General features: G+C 43.6%; 1 pseudogene; it reads left to right on the plus strand.

Moving 5' to 3' along the window:
• The first annotated feature begins 2,873 nt into the window (after positions 1–2,873).
• LOC135527525 (cytochrome c1, heme protein, mitochondrial-like) lies at positions 2,874–10,462 on the plus strand (annotated as a pseudogene).
• Positions 10,463–14,159: the final 3,697 nt, after the last annotated feature.

A 14,159-nucleotide genomic window follows, 5' to 3' on the forward strand; every position in this document is an offset into this window, starting at 1 on the left:
GATCCACAAAGATTTTTTTTTAAATCCGATGTTGATAAATTCCCATATCTATTGGGTGAAATACCACAGCAACAAGATTTGTGACCGGTTGCCACAAGAAAAAGGCAACCAGTGAACAACAAACACCATTATAAATACAACCTATTTTTATGTGTATTTTCCCTTTTGTACTTCAACTATTTGCACATCATTACAACACTGTACATAGACATAATTTGACATTTTAAATGTCTTTATTCTTTTGTGTGTATAATGTTTACTGTACATTTATTGTTTATTTAACTTCTGTTTATTAACTATTTCACTTGCTTTAGCAACATAAACATATGTTTCCCATGCCAGTAAATTTTAATTTAATTGAGATAGACAGCCCAGCAAAATAGTCTTTGCTCTGTTTTATTGCCTCTGTTTATGACTGTAAATATAATGGACACTGATCATGTGACACATTGATTAAGGGCTTGTAAGCATTTCACTGTAAGGTCTACTACACCTGTTGTATTCGGCCCATGTGACAAATACAATTGGATTTGATTTCTATGTGAGACTCAATAGCAAATTGAGACAGTTAAGATGGAGTCTCATGGACGGCGTTATCCAGTACTCCTGTTAGGCAGCTAGCTAGCTACAGTTACCCATAGCTGGCTAGCTAGTTTTATAATTTGATCGGAAGTTGATGCTATTGCTATGCAACCTCTTGCCTAGTTATGACGAGCTATACATTTCAGCTGTGTTCGTAAATTCAGAGCGAGTTGCCATATTGTCTGTTACAAATTCAGAGCGTTTTCCTTTCGGAGCGCAGCTCTGGTCGAGGTGTCATAACAGCAGTCAAGCTCACAAGCAAGCTTCCAGACACAAATGAGAGAAGGCCTCCCTCTGACCATTTTACTCGCCCAAGCGGAGCTGGTTAGGCTTTTTTCATGTTATCCAGAGTTTTGGTGACACTGTGCTGCTTGTGTAACAGTTTAACTTTAGTCCATCCCCTCGCCGGGCTCGAACCAGCTGACACCCACGAAGCATCGTTACCCATCGCGCCACAAAAGCCACGGCAGAGCAAGGGGAACAACTACTTCAGGTCTCAAAGCGAGTGATGTCACCCGATTGAAACGCTATTAGCGCACACCACCGCTAGCCATTTCACATTGGTTACACTCACCCCCCTTTTGACCTCCACCCTTTCCGCAGCAACCAGTGATCCAGGTCACGGCACTAATGTAACAGTTCAACTTTAGTCCGTCCCGTCGCCGGACTCGAACCAGGGACACTCTGCACACAGACAACTGACACCCACAAATCATCGTTACCCATCGCGCCATAAAAACCACGGCCCTTGCAGAGCAAGGGGAACAACTACTTCTCAGAGCGAGTGAGTCACCCGATTGAAACACTATTAGCGTGCACCGCCGCTAACTAGCTAGCTATTTCACATCGGTTACACTTGCAACAATTGAATTATGCTTTTTTTTGCCGATTGGCGCAGTGGCCTAAGGCACTGCATCTCAGTGATAGAGACATCACTACAGACATCGTGGTTCGAATCCAGGCTTTATCACAACTGGCTGTGATTGGGAGTCCCATAGGTTGGCGCACAATTGACCCAGCGTCGTCAGGGTTTGGCCGGTAAATAAAAAATGTGTTACTTGCCTAGTTATAAACAATATATATATATATATATATATTCTGTGCTCTGACAGACTGGAGTACTCTGACATTGGAGTAGATAGTGAATGTACTATTTACCACTTAGCTAAGAATGACATGAATAATCAAGTCAATAAACGTTGGGTAGTTAGTTAGATAGCATATAGTTAATACTGGCAAGTTCGATGTATTAGTAGCCAATTAACGTTAGGTAACTAGCTAACCTACTGCTGTTATGCTATGCGGTTTTTAAGGACAGCGTAGCCAACATAAAATGTAGCGTAACTTATTTGAAAAGTAATTACTTTATTACATTGCTCAACATTTTCTTAACATTTGTCATAATTAGTTAAAGCAATGAAATTGTATCCGCTCTTGCCGGACTTCGGCTGCATTTTTACCCGACATTTTTTTTAAATCTGAAAACGTAGTGAAGCCACGCCCATTTTCGGAAGAATTGTATTATGGGCCCTAAAAGCACTGAAATAGGGCCCACTGCTTATATACTTTGTATTTTCGCGGAAGAAGTACGACACCTGAGAACTTTTGGCATACTAACTATATCCTTACTATGACCAATAAGCATACTACATACTCAATTTACATCACCAAAAAAATAGTAGTTAGTATTAGTATTTGAACGCAGCTCTAAACTCTTCTCTTTGTTGTCACGGCCTTGTTTGAGTTTGCGGAGATCTATATTAGTCTCAGCCATTGGTATGTATGGCTGGTTACAGTAACAGTGGGATAAACTATATAAGGTCAGCTGACGCTTAAACCGACTAGCAAAAGCCTAAAACTGAACCAAACCAAATAGTTTATACATTCTGAAGTTCAATATCGATTTGGGTGTCAGACGTGTCATTATAGACTCAACCAGCAACAGTGCAGTTACAGATGAAGCTGAAGGACAGTTATGTCACTGTGATTGTTTGGTAACTCCCCTTGATCACCACCTGGTGGACATACTCACGCTGGGTGCAAACATTGCGGTTCATGGGACAGTTGTGTGCTGTAGCAGCAGAACACTTCTGAATAATCTCGTCATCACTAATATGGTAATCTGAGGTATATTGTAATTACAGCCTTTCTCTATTGGGTAATATTGGATTTGTAATGTAATTTTGTTTTGAATATCGCAAGGTCATCTATCACCGGCAGCATTCGTTTCCTGGCTAGCTAGCTAACTAGCTAGGAAGACCTTGATTTCACCACTTCCACAGGCACACAACATGTCTTTTGCCAGTCTGTCCAGGGGAAAGATGGCCATATCGTCATTGGGTGTGTTGACTGCAGGAGGTGCAGTGTTGCTCAGATGCTTCACCAGACGGTGAACGCATCAGATCTGGAGTTTCACCCACCATTTTACCCATGGACTCAGTGGCATGCTGTCATCTCTTGATCATGCCAGGTTAGATCACCTCCTTTATGTTATTATCACTCATGTGAGGGGATGTTTAAATGGCTCCCTGAGAAACACGTTGAGATTACACAATTCTCTCATGCCTCTGTTGTTTTGTCCCACAGTATCTGACTTTGATATCAGGTGTTTTCTGCCTGTCAGTATGGAATACATGGTCTTCTGAAACCTTGTAGAAGTCTCGCAGACATAGGCTGAAGTCAAGGTGCTTGCTGAAAAGGTGAGAGCCACTGTCTTGTGTTACTAAAGCATACATTCCAAAATATAGCAATCAGCTGTTTTTCTAACATCTACTAATGAGAAATACAAAACATGAATGTTGACGCTAAACATGTTTTCCCAGTAGATGGCCCTGACGACTCTGCAGAGATGTTGACACGTCAAGGGACTACTTCCACAAGATACCCCAAAAAAGAAGCTGCTCGTGTGTTGAACAATGGAGCCCTACCCCCTGACCTCAGCTACATAGTCAATGGGTTCACACAAAATAGGTTCACACCAAGCAAGGTCTAAAATGTACATATCAAATCAAAATCAAATCAAATGTATTTATATAGCCCTTCTTACATCAGCTGATATCGCAAGGTGCTGTACAGAAACACAGCCTAAAACCCCAAACAGCAAGCAATGCAGGTGTAGAAGCACGGTGGCTAGGAAAAACTCCCTAGAAAGGCCAAAACCTAGAGAGGAACCAGGCTATGAGGGTGGACAGTCCTCTTCTGGCTGCCGGGTGGAGATTATAACAGATAATGGTCAATATGTTCAAATGTTCATAAATGACCAGCCTGGTCAAATAAAAATAATCACAGTAGTTGTCGAGGGTGCAGCAAGTCAGCACCTCAGGAATAAATGTCAGTTGGCTTTTCATAGCCGATCATTAGGAGTATCTCTACCGCTCCTGCTGTCTCTAGAGAGTTGAAAACAGCAGGTCTGGGACAGGTACCACGTCCGGTGAACAGGTCAGGGTTCCATAGCCGCGGGCAGAACAGTTGAAACTGGAGCAGCAGCACGGCCAGGTGGACTGGGAACAACAAGGAGTCATCATGCCAGGTTGCCCTGAGGCATGGTCCTAGGGCACAGGTCCTCTGAGAGAGCGAAAGAAAGAGAGAATTAGAGAGAGCATACTTAAATTCACACAGGACACCGGATGAGACAGGAGAAGTACTCCAGATATAACAAACTGACCCTAGCCCCCCGACACACAAACTACTGCAGCATAAATACTGGAGGCTGAGACAGGAGGGATCAGGAGACACTGTGGCCCCATCCGATGATACCCCCGGACAGGGCCAAACAGGAAGGATATAACCCCACCCACTTTGCCAAAGCACAGCCCCCACACCACTAGAGGGATATCTTCAACCACCAATTTACCATCCTGAGACAAGGCCGAGTATAGCCCACAAACATATGACTGTTTACACAGGTTTAGTTCCTTGCTTTGAATCTAGGGACATTTGTAGCTTTAACCTATCCCTTCCTGTTATGGCCCATTTCGCTAATTCTGCTGCCTTTATAGATTATAAGCACAAGTGAATAGCTGAAGGATGTATCCAAAATGGCATAGCAGTAAGACGTTTTTGTCCCATGTAAATATTCTGTTTTTTTTGGGGGCGTTTTCTGTGTGCATTTCAATATATTGAAATCTCTTTTTTTTTACATTTTAGAATTAAATATACCTTCCTGCAACCCGCCTCACCCAATATGGTATGGATCTGATATTTTTTAGACCTTATAACTGGAACCTCAAGAAGTTAGCCAGCTAATTAGCTACTAGCTATTTAGTCATTGTTAGCCACTGCTGGCGGTCTTAACCTTAAGCTCAGACACCAGCTGCTTTAGCCCAGATAATACCTGCCAGTCTGCACAGCGCGATATCAGCCCTGAGCATATCGTGCTGCTTTTTTCCACCACATTACCGGATTCCTGCCGCAAGATCTGGACCATCACACCTGATCATCGCAGCTAGCTAGCTGCTAATGAGTGGCTATTGTGGCTAAAGCCCTTGTCCAGAAGCAAGCACCAGTTAGCCTCGAGCTAGGCCCATGTCTCAGCTCGCAAACGATGTACACCAACTACAATACCTCTCTTGCCAATTGGCCTGGACCCTTTGTCGACAAGGAGCCCCGCCGATCTATCACTGCTGGTCTGCTGACGTAATTCAGCCTATGTGCTCTCAACCGGCCTCTGTTGGTGAAGACCTATCTGCTAGCCCCGGCCCGCTAGCCTTTTGAACTCCCGCTCGCCTAGTGTAGTAACAACTACCGAACGGCGCCCTGTTTCATCTATTGCTGCTCATTGGACCCTATGATCACCCTCGGCTACACAGCTGATGCCTGCTGGACTGTTCATTAACATGGTACTTCATTTTGTTTATCTGTCGGGGTCTGTGTGTAGCTAACTGACCCTCTCTGCCCATTCATCGTCATTTACCCGTTGTTGTCTTGCCCGTTGTTGTCTTAGCTCTCCCAATCAACACCTTTGATTGCTTTATGCCTCTCTCTCTAATGTCAATATTCCTTGTATACTGTTATTTAGGGTAGCTCTCATTGTTTTATTTTACTGCGAAGCCCCTAGTCCCGCTCAACATGCCTCAGATAGCTCCTTTGTCCCAGCTCCCACACATGCGGAGACCGCACCTAGCTTAACTGGCGCCTCCAGACATGCAACCTCTCTCATTGTCACTCATTGCCTACGTTTACCTCCACTGTACTCTCACCCTACCATACCCTATGCCCTGAATAAATCCTACCACGCCAAGAAATCTACACCTTTTTATTTTCTGTTCTGAATGCCCTAGACGACCAGTTCTTGTAACCTTTAGCCTTACCCTCATCCTACTCCTCCTCTGTTCCTCTGGTGATGTAGAGGTTAACCCAGGCCCTACGTGTCCCCAGACACTCTCATTTGTTGACTTCTGTAACCGTAAAATCCCTTTGGTTAATGCATGTTAACTTCAGAAACCTCCCTAAGTTTGCTTTATTCACTTCTTTAGCACACTCTGCCAACCCTGATGTCCAAGCCGTGTCTGAATTCTGGCTTAGGAAGGCCACCAAAAATGCTGAAATTTCCATCCCCAATTACATTTTTCATCAAGATAGAACTGCTAAAGGGGGCCTATATGTGAATTGATTGCCCCCCCCCCATCTATCGGCAACGTTCGTACTGTTAGGTGACCTAAACTGGGATATAGATGACGTTAATCTCACACAAATGATCAATGAACCTAACAGGTACAACCCCAATCTGTAAACATGAGCACCCTAATAGATGTGATCCTGACCAACTTGCCCTCTAAATACACCTCTGCTGTTTTCAACCAGGATCTCAGCAATCAATGCCTCATTGCCTGCGACCACCCCTCATCACTGTCAAGGGTCCCCTAAAACACTTCTGTGAGCAGGCCTTTCTAATCGACCTGGCCCGGGTATCCTGGAACGATATTGACCTCATCCCATCAGTAGGGGATGCCTGGTTGTCCTTTAAAGTGCATTTGTCACCATCTTAAATAAGAATGCCCTTTCAAAAAATGGAGAACTAAGAACAGACATAGCCCTTGGTTCAATCCAGACTTGACTGCCCTTGACCAACACAAAAACATCATGTGGTGCACTGCACTAGCATCAAATAGTCCCAGCGATATGCAACGTTTCAGGGAAGCCAGGAACCAATATACACAGTCAGTTAAGGAAGCAAAGGCTAGCTTTTTCAAACAGAAATTTGCATCCTGCAGCACTAATTCCAAAAAGTTCTGGGATACTGTAAAGTCAATGGAGAATAAGAGCACCTCCTCCCAGCTGCCCACTTCACTGAGGCTAGGAAACACTGTCACCACCGATAAATCCACAATAATTAATAATTTCAATAAGCATTTCTCTACGGCTGGCCATGCTTTCCACCTGGCTACCCCAACCCCGGCCAACAGCTCTGCACCCCCTGCAGCAACTGGCCCAAGCCACCGCTTCTCCTTCAACCAAACCAAATCCTCTCTTTTCAATTTTTAATTTGTTTATACCTTCCGGTAACCTGCCTCACCCAATGTGATACGGAATCGCTATTATTTTTAATTTTTAGAACACACTCAAGAACCTCCAGAAGCTAACCATCTTAAATAAGAATGCCCTTTCAAAAAATGGAGGCCAGCTTCTTCAGGCAGAAGTTTGCATCCTGTAGCTCCAACTCCAAAAAGTTCTGGGATACTGTGAAGTCCATGGAGAACAAGAGCACCTCCTCCCAGCTGCCCACTGCACTAAGGCTAGGTAACACGGTCACCACCGATAAATCCATGATTATCAAAAACTTCAACAAGCATTTCTCAACGGCTGGCCATGCCTTCCGCCTGGCTACTCCAACCTCTGCCAACAGCTCCGCCCCAACCGCAGCTCCTCGCCCAAGCCCTTCCAGGTTCTCCTTTACCCAAATCCAGATAGCAGATGTTCTGAAAGAGCTGCAAAACCTGGACCCGTACAAAACAGCTGGGCTTGACAATCTGGACCCTCTATTTCTGAAACTATCCGCCGCCATTGTCGCAACCCCTATTACCAGCCTGTTCAACCTCTCTTTCATATCGTCTGAGATCCCCAAGGATTGGAAAGCTGCCGCAGTCATCCCCCTCTTCAAAAGTGGAGACACCCTGGACCCAAACTGTTACAGACCTATATCCATCCTGCCCTGCCTATCTAAGGTCTTCGAAAGCCAAGTCAACAAACAGGTCACTGACCATCTCAAATCCCACCGTACCTGCTCTGCTGTGCAATCTGTTTTCCGAGCCGGTCACGGGTGCACCTCAGCCACACTCAAGGTACTAAACGATATCATAACCGCCATCGACAAAAGACAGTACTGTGCAGCCGTCTTCATCGACCTTGCCAAGGCTTTCGACTCTGTCAATCACCATATTCTTATCGGCAGACTCAGTAGCCTCGGTTTTTCGGATGACTGCCTTGCCTGGTTCACCAATTACTTTGCAGACAGAGTTCAGTGTGTCAAATCGGAGGGCATGCTGTCCGGTCCTCTGGCAGTCTCTATGGGGGTGCCACAGGGTTCAATTCTCGGGCAGACTCTTTTCTCTGTATATATCAATGATGTTGCTCTTGCTGCGGGCGATTCCCTGATCCACCTCTACGCAGACGACACCATTCTATATACTTCCGGCCCGTCCTTGGACACTGTGCTATCTAACCTCCAAACGAGCTTCAATGCCATACAACACTCCTTCCGTGGCCTCCAACTGCTCTTAAACGCTAGTAAAACCAAATGCATGCTTTTCAACCGATCGCTGCCTGCACCCGCATGCCCGACGAACATCACCACCCTGGATGGTTCCGACCTTGAATATGTGGACATCTATAAGTACCTAGGTGTCTGGCTAGACTGTAAACTCTCCTTCCAGACACATATCAAACATCTCCAATCGAAAATCAAATCAAGAGTCGGCTTTCTATTCCGCAACAAAGCCTCCTTCACTCACGCCGCCAAACTTACCCTAGTAAAACTGACTATCCTACCGATCCTCGACTTCGGCGATGTCATCTACAAAATTGCTTCCAACACTCTACTCAGCAAACTGGATGCAGTTTATCACAGTGCCATCCGTTTTGTCACTAAAGCACCTTATACCACCCACCACTGCGACTTGTATGCTCTAGTCGGCTGGCCCTCGCTACATATTCGTCGCCAGACCCACTGGCTCCAGGTCATCTACAAGTCCATGCTAGGTAAAGCTCCGCCTTATCTCAGTTCACGATGGCAACACCCATCCGTAGCACGCGCTCCAGCAGGTGTATCTCACTGATCATCCCTAAATCCAACACCTCATTTGGCCGCCTTTCGTTCCAGTACTCTGCTGCCTGTGACTGGAACGAATTGCAATAATCCCTGAAGTTGGAGACTTTTATCTCCCTCACCAACTTCAAACATGTGCTATCTGAGCAACTAACCGATCGCTGCAGCTGTACATAGTCTATTGGTAAATAGCCCACCCATTTTAACCTACCTCATCCCCATACTGTTTTTATTTATTTACTTTTCTGCTCTTTTGCACACCAGTATCTCTACCTGTACATGACCATCTGATCATTTATCACTCGTGTTAATCTGCAAAATTGTAATTATTCGCCTACCTCCTCATGCCTTTTGCACACAATGTATATAGACTCCCCTTTTTTTTCTACTGTGTTATTGACTTGTTAATTGTTTACTCCATGTGTAACTCTGTGTTGTCTGTTCACACTGCTATGCTTTATCTTGACCAGGTCGCAGTTGCAAATGAGAACTTGTTCTCAACTAGCCTACCTGGTTAAATAAAGGTTAAATAAAAAAATAAATTAAAAAAAACATCTGATGTTCTGATAGAGCTACAAGATCGGGATCCCTACAAATCAGCTGGACTAGACAATCTGGACCATCTCTTCCAGTTTTTCTACTTGCACATCCTCATCTGGACACCTATCACTCCAGTGTTATTTGCTATATTGTAATTACTTCGCCACTATGGCCTATTTATTACCTTACTTCATTTGCACACACTGTATACAGATTTTCTATTGTGTTATTGACTGTATGTTTGTTTATCCAACAGGTAACTCTGTGTTGTTTTTGTCGCACTGCTTTGCTTTCTCTTGGCCAGGTTGCAGTTGTAATTGAGAACTTGTTCTCAACTGGCCTACCGGGTTAAATAAAGGTGGGGTGAAAAAGGACAGTTGTGAAGGAAATGGTCTTATGAGTGTGCGGTATTCACAATCTGCCTCCGGCTTTCCTTGCAGACATGGAGGAGAGAACTACGTGTTCTCCTTACTGACAGGGTACTGTGACCCCCTGCAGGGGTCGAAGTGAGAGTGGACCTCTACTACAATCGTTATTTCCCTGGCAAGGCCATTGGCTTGGCTCCTCCCATCTACAACAAGGTTCTAGAGTTTGAGGATGGTGATTGGTCTACATTGTGTGTAGATTAGACTCTTCTCTTTATCAGACTAGGATATCACACACCTGTACAAAACCACTAGCTATGCACTGTGCATGTTCAACGGCAACCCTTTTTCCTGATGACATTGCTCCACACGCACCTCAGCCACTATGAGCCAGGTGGCCAAAGATGTCTGCACCTGCCTGAGGTGGACAGCGTAACCTGAGCACGATCAGAGGAAATGAATGGGACTGAAAGTGTGTGGCTCTCAATTATAGTTCTCTAAGCTGCCTACTTTGTTGAGCAGCTAGGTCATACATTTTGTATCTAATGCCGTTGATACTTGTGATGGATGCCAATGACGGTATGTTTTCTTTTTCTCTACAGCTACTCATGGGGTCTGAAATCTAGGTACCATTGGTCTATTACATGAAGAGACACAGGTGCTCACTTTTTGAAGAGCTGGAAGATAGATAGCATACAGACCACCAAAATAAGACATCTCAACTTCATGACCCACTGGAATTGTGATACAGTGAATTATAAGTGAAATAATCTGTAAACAATTGTTGGAAAAATGACTTGTGTCATGCACAAAGTACAGTGGGGCACCAATTGTACAAGTTATCCCACTTAAAAAGATGAGAGAGGTCTGTAATTTTCATCATAGGTACACTACAACTATGACAGACAAAATTAGAGAAATCCAGAAAATCACATTGTAGGATTTTTAATAAATTTATTTGCAAATTATGGTGGAAAATAAGAATTTGGTCAATAACAAACGTTTATCTCAATACTTTGTTATATACCCTTTGTTGGCAATGACAGGTCAAACATTTTCTGTAAGTCTTCACAAAGTTTTCACACACTGTTGCTGGTATTTTGGCCCATTCCTCCATGCAGATCTCCTCTAGAGCAGTGATGTTTTGGGGCTGTTGCTGGGCAACACGGACCTTCAACTCCCTCCAAAGATTTTCTATGGGGTTGAGATCTGGAGACTGGCAAGGCCACTCCAGGACCTTGAAATGCTTCTTACGAAACCACTCCGTTGCCCGGGCGGTGTGTTTGGGATCATTGTCATGCTCAAAGACCCAGCCACGTTTCATCTTCAATGCCCTTGCTGATGGAAGGAGGTTTTCACTCAAAATCTCACGATACATGGCCCCATTCATTCTTTCCTTTACACAGAGCAGTCATCCTGGTCCCTTTACAGAAAAACAGCCCCAAAGCATGATGTTTCCACCCCCATGCTTCACAGTAGGTATGGTGTTCTTTGGATGCAACTCAGCGTTCTTTGTTCTTCAAACACGACGAGTTGAGTTTGTACCAAAAAGTTATATTTTGGTTTCATCTGACCATATGACATTTTCCCAATCTTCTTCTGGATTATCCAAATGCTCTCTAGCAAACTTCAGACGGGCCTGGACATGTACTGGCTTAAGCAGGGGGACACGTCTGGCTCTGCAGGATTTGAGTCCCTAGCGGCGTAGTGTGTTACTGATGTTAGACTTTGTTACTTTGGTCCCAGCTCTCTGCAGGTCATTCACTAGGTCCCCCCTTTTGTGGTTCTGGGTTTTTTGCTCACCGTTCTTGTGATCATTTTGACCCCACGGGGTGAGATCTTGCTGGAGCCCCAGATCGAGGGAGATTATCAGTGGTCTTGTATGTCTTCCATTTCCTAATAATTGCTCCCACCGTTGATTTATTCAAACCAAGCTGCTTACCTATTGCAGATTCAGTCTTCCCAGCCTGGTTCAGGTCTACAATTTTGTTTCTGGTGTCCTTTGACAGCTCTTTGGTCTTGGCCATAGTGGAGTTTGGAGTGTGACTGTTTGAGGTTGTGGACAGGTATCTTTTATACTGATAACAAGTTCAAACAGGTGCCATTAATACAGGTAACGAGTGGAGGACAGAGGAGCCTCTTAAAGAATAAGTTACAGGTCTGTGAGAGCCAGAAATCTTGCTTGTTTGTAGGTGACCAAATACTTATTTTCCACCATAATTTGTAAATAAATTAATTTAAAAATCCTACAATGTGATTTTCTGGATTTTTCTCTCTCATTTTGTCTGTCATATTTGAAGTGTACCTATGATGAAAATTACAGGCCTCTCTCATCTTTTTAAGTGGGAGAACTTGCACAATTGGTGGCTGACTAAATACTTTTTTGCACCACTGTAGATGTCCTAACTGACTTGCCAAAACTGTAGTTTGTTAACAAGAAGTTTGTGGAGTGGTTGATAAACTAGTTTTAAATGACGCCAACCTAAGTGTATGTAAATTTCCGACTTCAACTGTATATCTTTTTCTTTTTTACTGGGGTCAACAATTTCAAGTTTTTTTTTCAGGTCTTTTGAGGTCAGGCTTCATGATTGACAGCACTGAATCAAAATAGGACAGGTGTTAGGAAAACTGGCCTATTATTGCACAAACATTCTGTACACATTTTATGTGCAAATACATAACATACACATGTGTAATCAATAAAATGCATTTCCAATGACCAGATTGTTTTTGTGGTAAGGAAGGGGAGGGTGATTAATTACATTATAACCTGATGGTTCTAAGTATTCACCCCCTTGGATTTTTACACATTTTGTTGCGTTAGTTGGATTGAAATATATATTTTGATATACAAAAAATACTCAATGTTAAAATTAAATTCTAAAATTTTACTAAATTTAATAACTAAAATATAGTTGTTCAGGAGTTAAATTTGGATTAACAAATCACATAAATTACATGGAATAACTGTCAGATAATAGGGGTTGACATGATTGTGTAATGACTACCCCTTCCTTTGTCCCCTATATACACACATCTGTAAGGTCCCGAAGTCAAGTATTGAATTTCAAGCACAGACCAGGGAGCTTTTCAAAAGCCTCATGAATAAGGGCAGTAATTGGTAGATGGGTAGCAAAAACAAATCAGACATTGAATATCTAAGCATGGTCAAGTTAATAATTATGCTGTGGATGATGTATTAAACCACCCAGACAAATTGAAGATAGTCATCCTTCTGAACTGAAGGACAGGAAGGAAACTGCTCAGGGATATCACAATGAGGCCATTGGTGATTTTAACAGCTACAGTGTTCAATGGCTGTGATAGGAGAAAACTGAGGATGGATCAACATTATAGTGACTCCATAGTAATGACCTAAATAACAGAATGAAAAGAAGAATACACATATACAGAATACAAATAATCCAAAACATGCATCCCGTATGCAACAAAGCACTGAAGTAATACTGAGGGGGGAAAACACGGAAAAGTCATTCGCTTTTTGGCCTTAATGCAAAGCCTTATGCTTGGGGAAAATCCATTATACTCATTAACTGCCTCCTTATTTTCAAGAATGGTGGTGGCTGCATCATGGTATGGGTGTGCTTGACATCGGCAAAGACTGGGGAGTTTTTCAGGATAAAAAGAAATGGGATGGAGCTAAGGACTAGCAAAACAATAACCCACAACAGAATGTCAAATCTACACTGGAGTTGCTTACCGAGAAGACAGTGAATGTTCCTGAGTGACCAAGTTACAGTTTTGTATTAAATCTGTTTGAAAATTATATGGCAAGACTTGAACATTTCTGTCTAGTCATGAACCCCAACACCTTGACAGCTTGAAGAATGTTTAAAAGAAACATTACAAGTAAATATATTTTAATCACACTTTGACACAAAATGTGAAAAAAAAACCCGGGGGGGGGGGGGGGGTAATACTTATTATAGGTTGTGTATATGAATGGAATTTGGACACTAGTCACATGCACAGGGTTGCAGGGTACAGTGAAACTATAAAGTTTTGAGCTCCAACAGTGCAGGTCAAGTCTGGGGGGGAGGAGGAGCAAGTAGCTGACTCGTGGTGGCTATTCAGCACAATAAATGTCCGTTAGGTGGGGGCAGGGCCTGTTGAGGTGGGGGATTTTCATAGGGGGGGCAGCAAGGGGTGGGAATGGTGACAGGGGGAGCCGGTGGGGGCTATTCAGCAGCCTCACGGTCTCAGGGTATAAGATATTGGATCGTCTTTCAGTTTTTGCCATGATGCTCCTATACTGCCTGCGCCTGAGCGATGGAAGCGGGGAGAACAGTCTGCGGGGTCTCTGATGATCTTCTTTGCCTTCCTGCGACACGTGGTGTTGTTGGTGTCCTAGAGGGCAGTCCGTATGCACCCAATGGTGTGATTGGCTG

The sequence above is a fragment of the Oncorhynchus masou genome, chromosome 33 (assembly GCF_036934945.1).
Source record: "Oncorhynchus masou masou isolate Uvic2021 chromosome 33, UVic_Omas_1.1, whole genome shotgun sequence".
In the NCBI taxonomy this organism is placed as follows: Eukaryota; Metazoa; Chordata; class Actinopteri; order Salmoniformes; family Salmonidae; genus Oncorhynchus; species Oncorhynchus masou.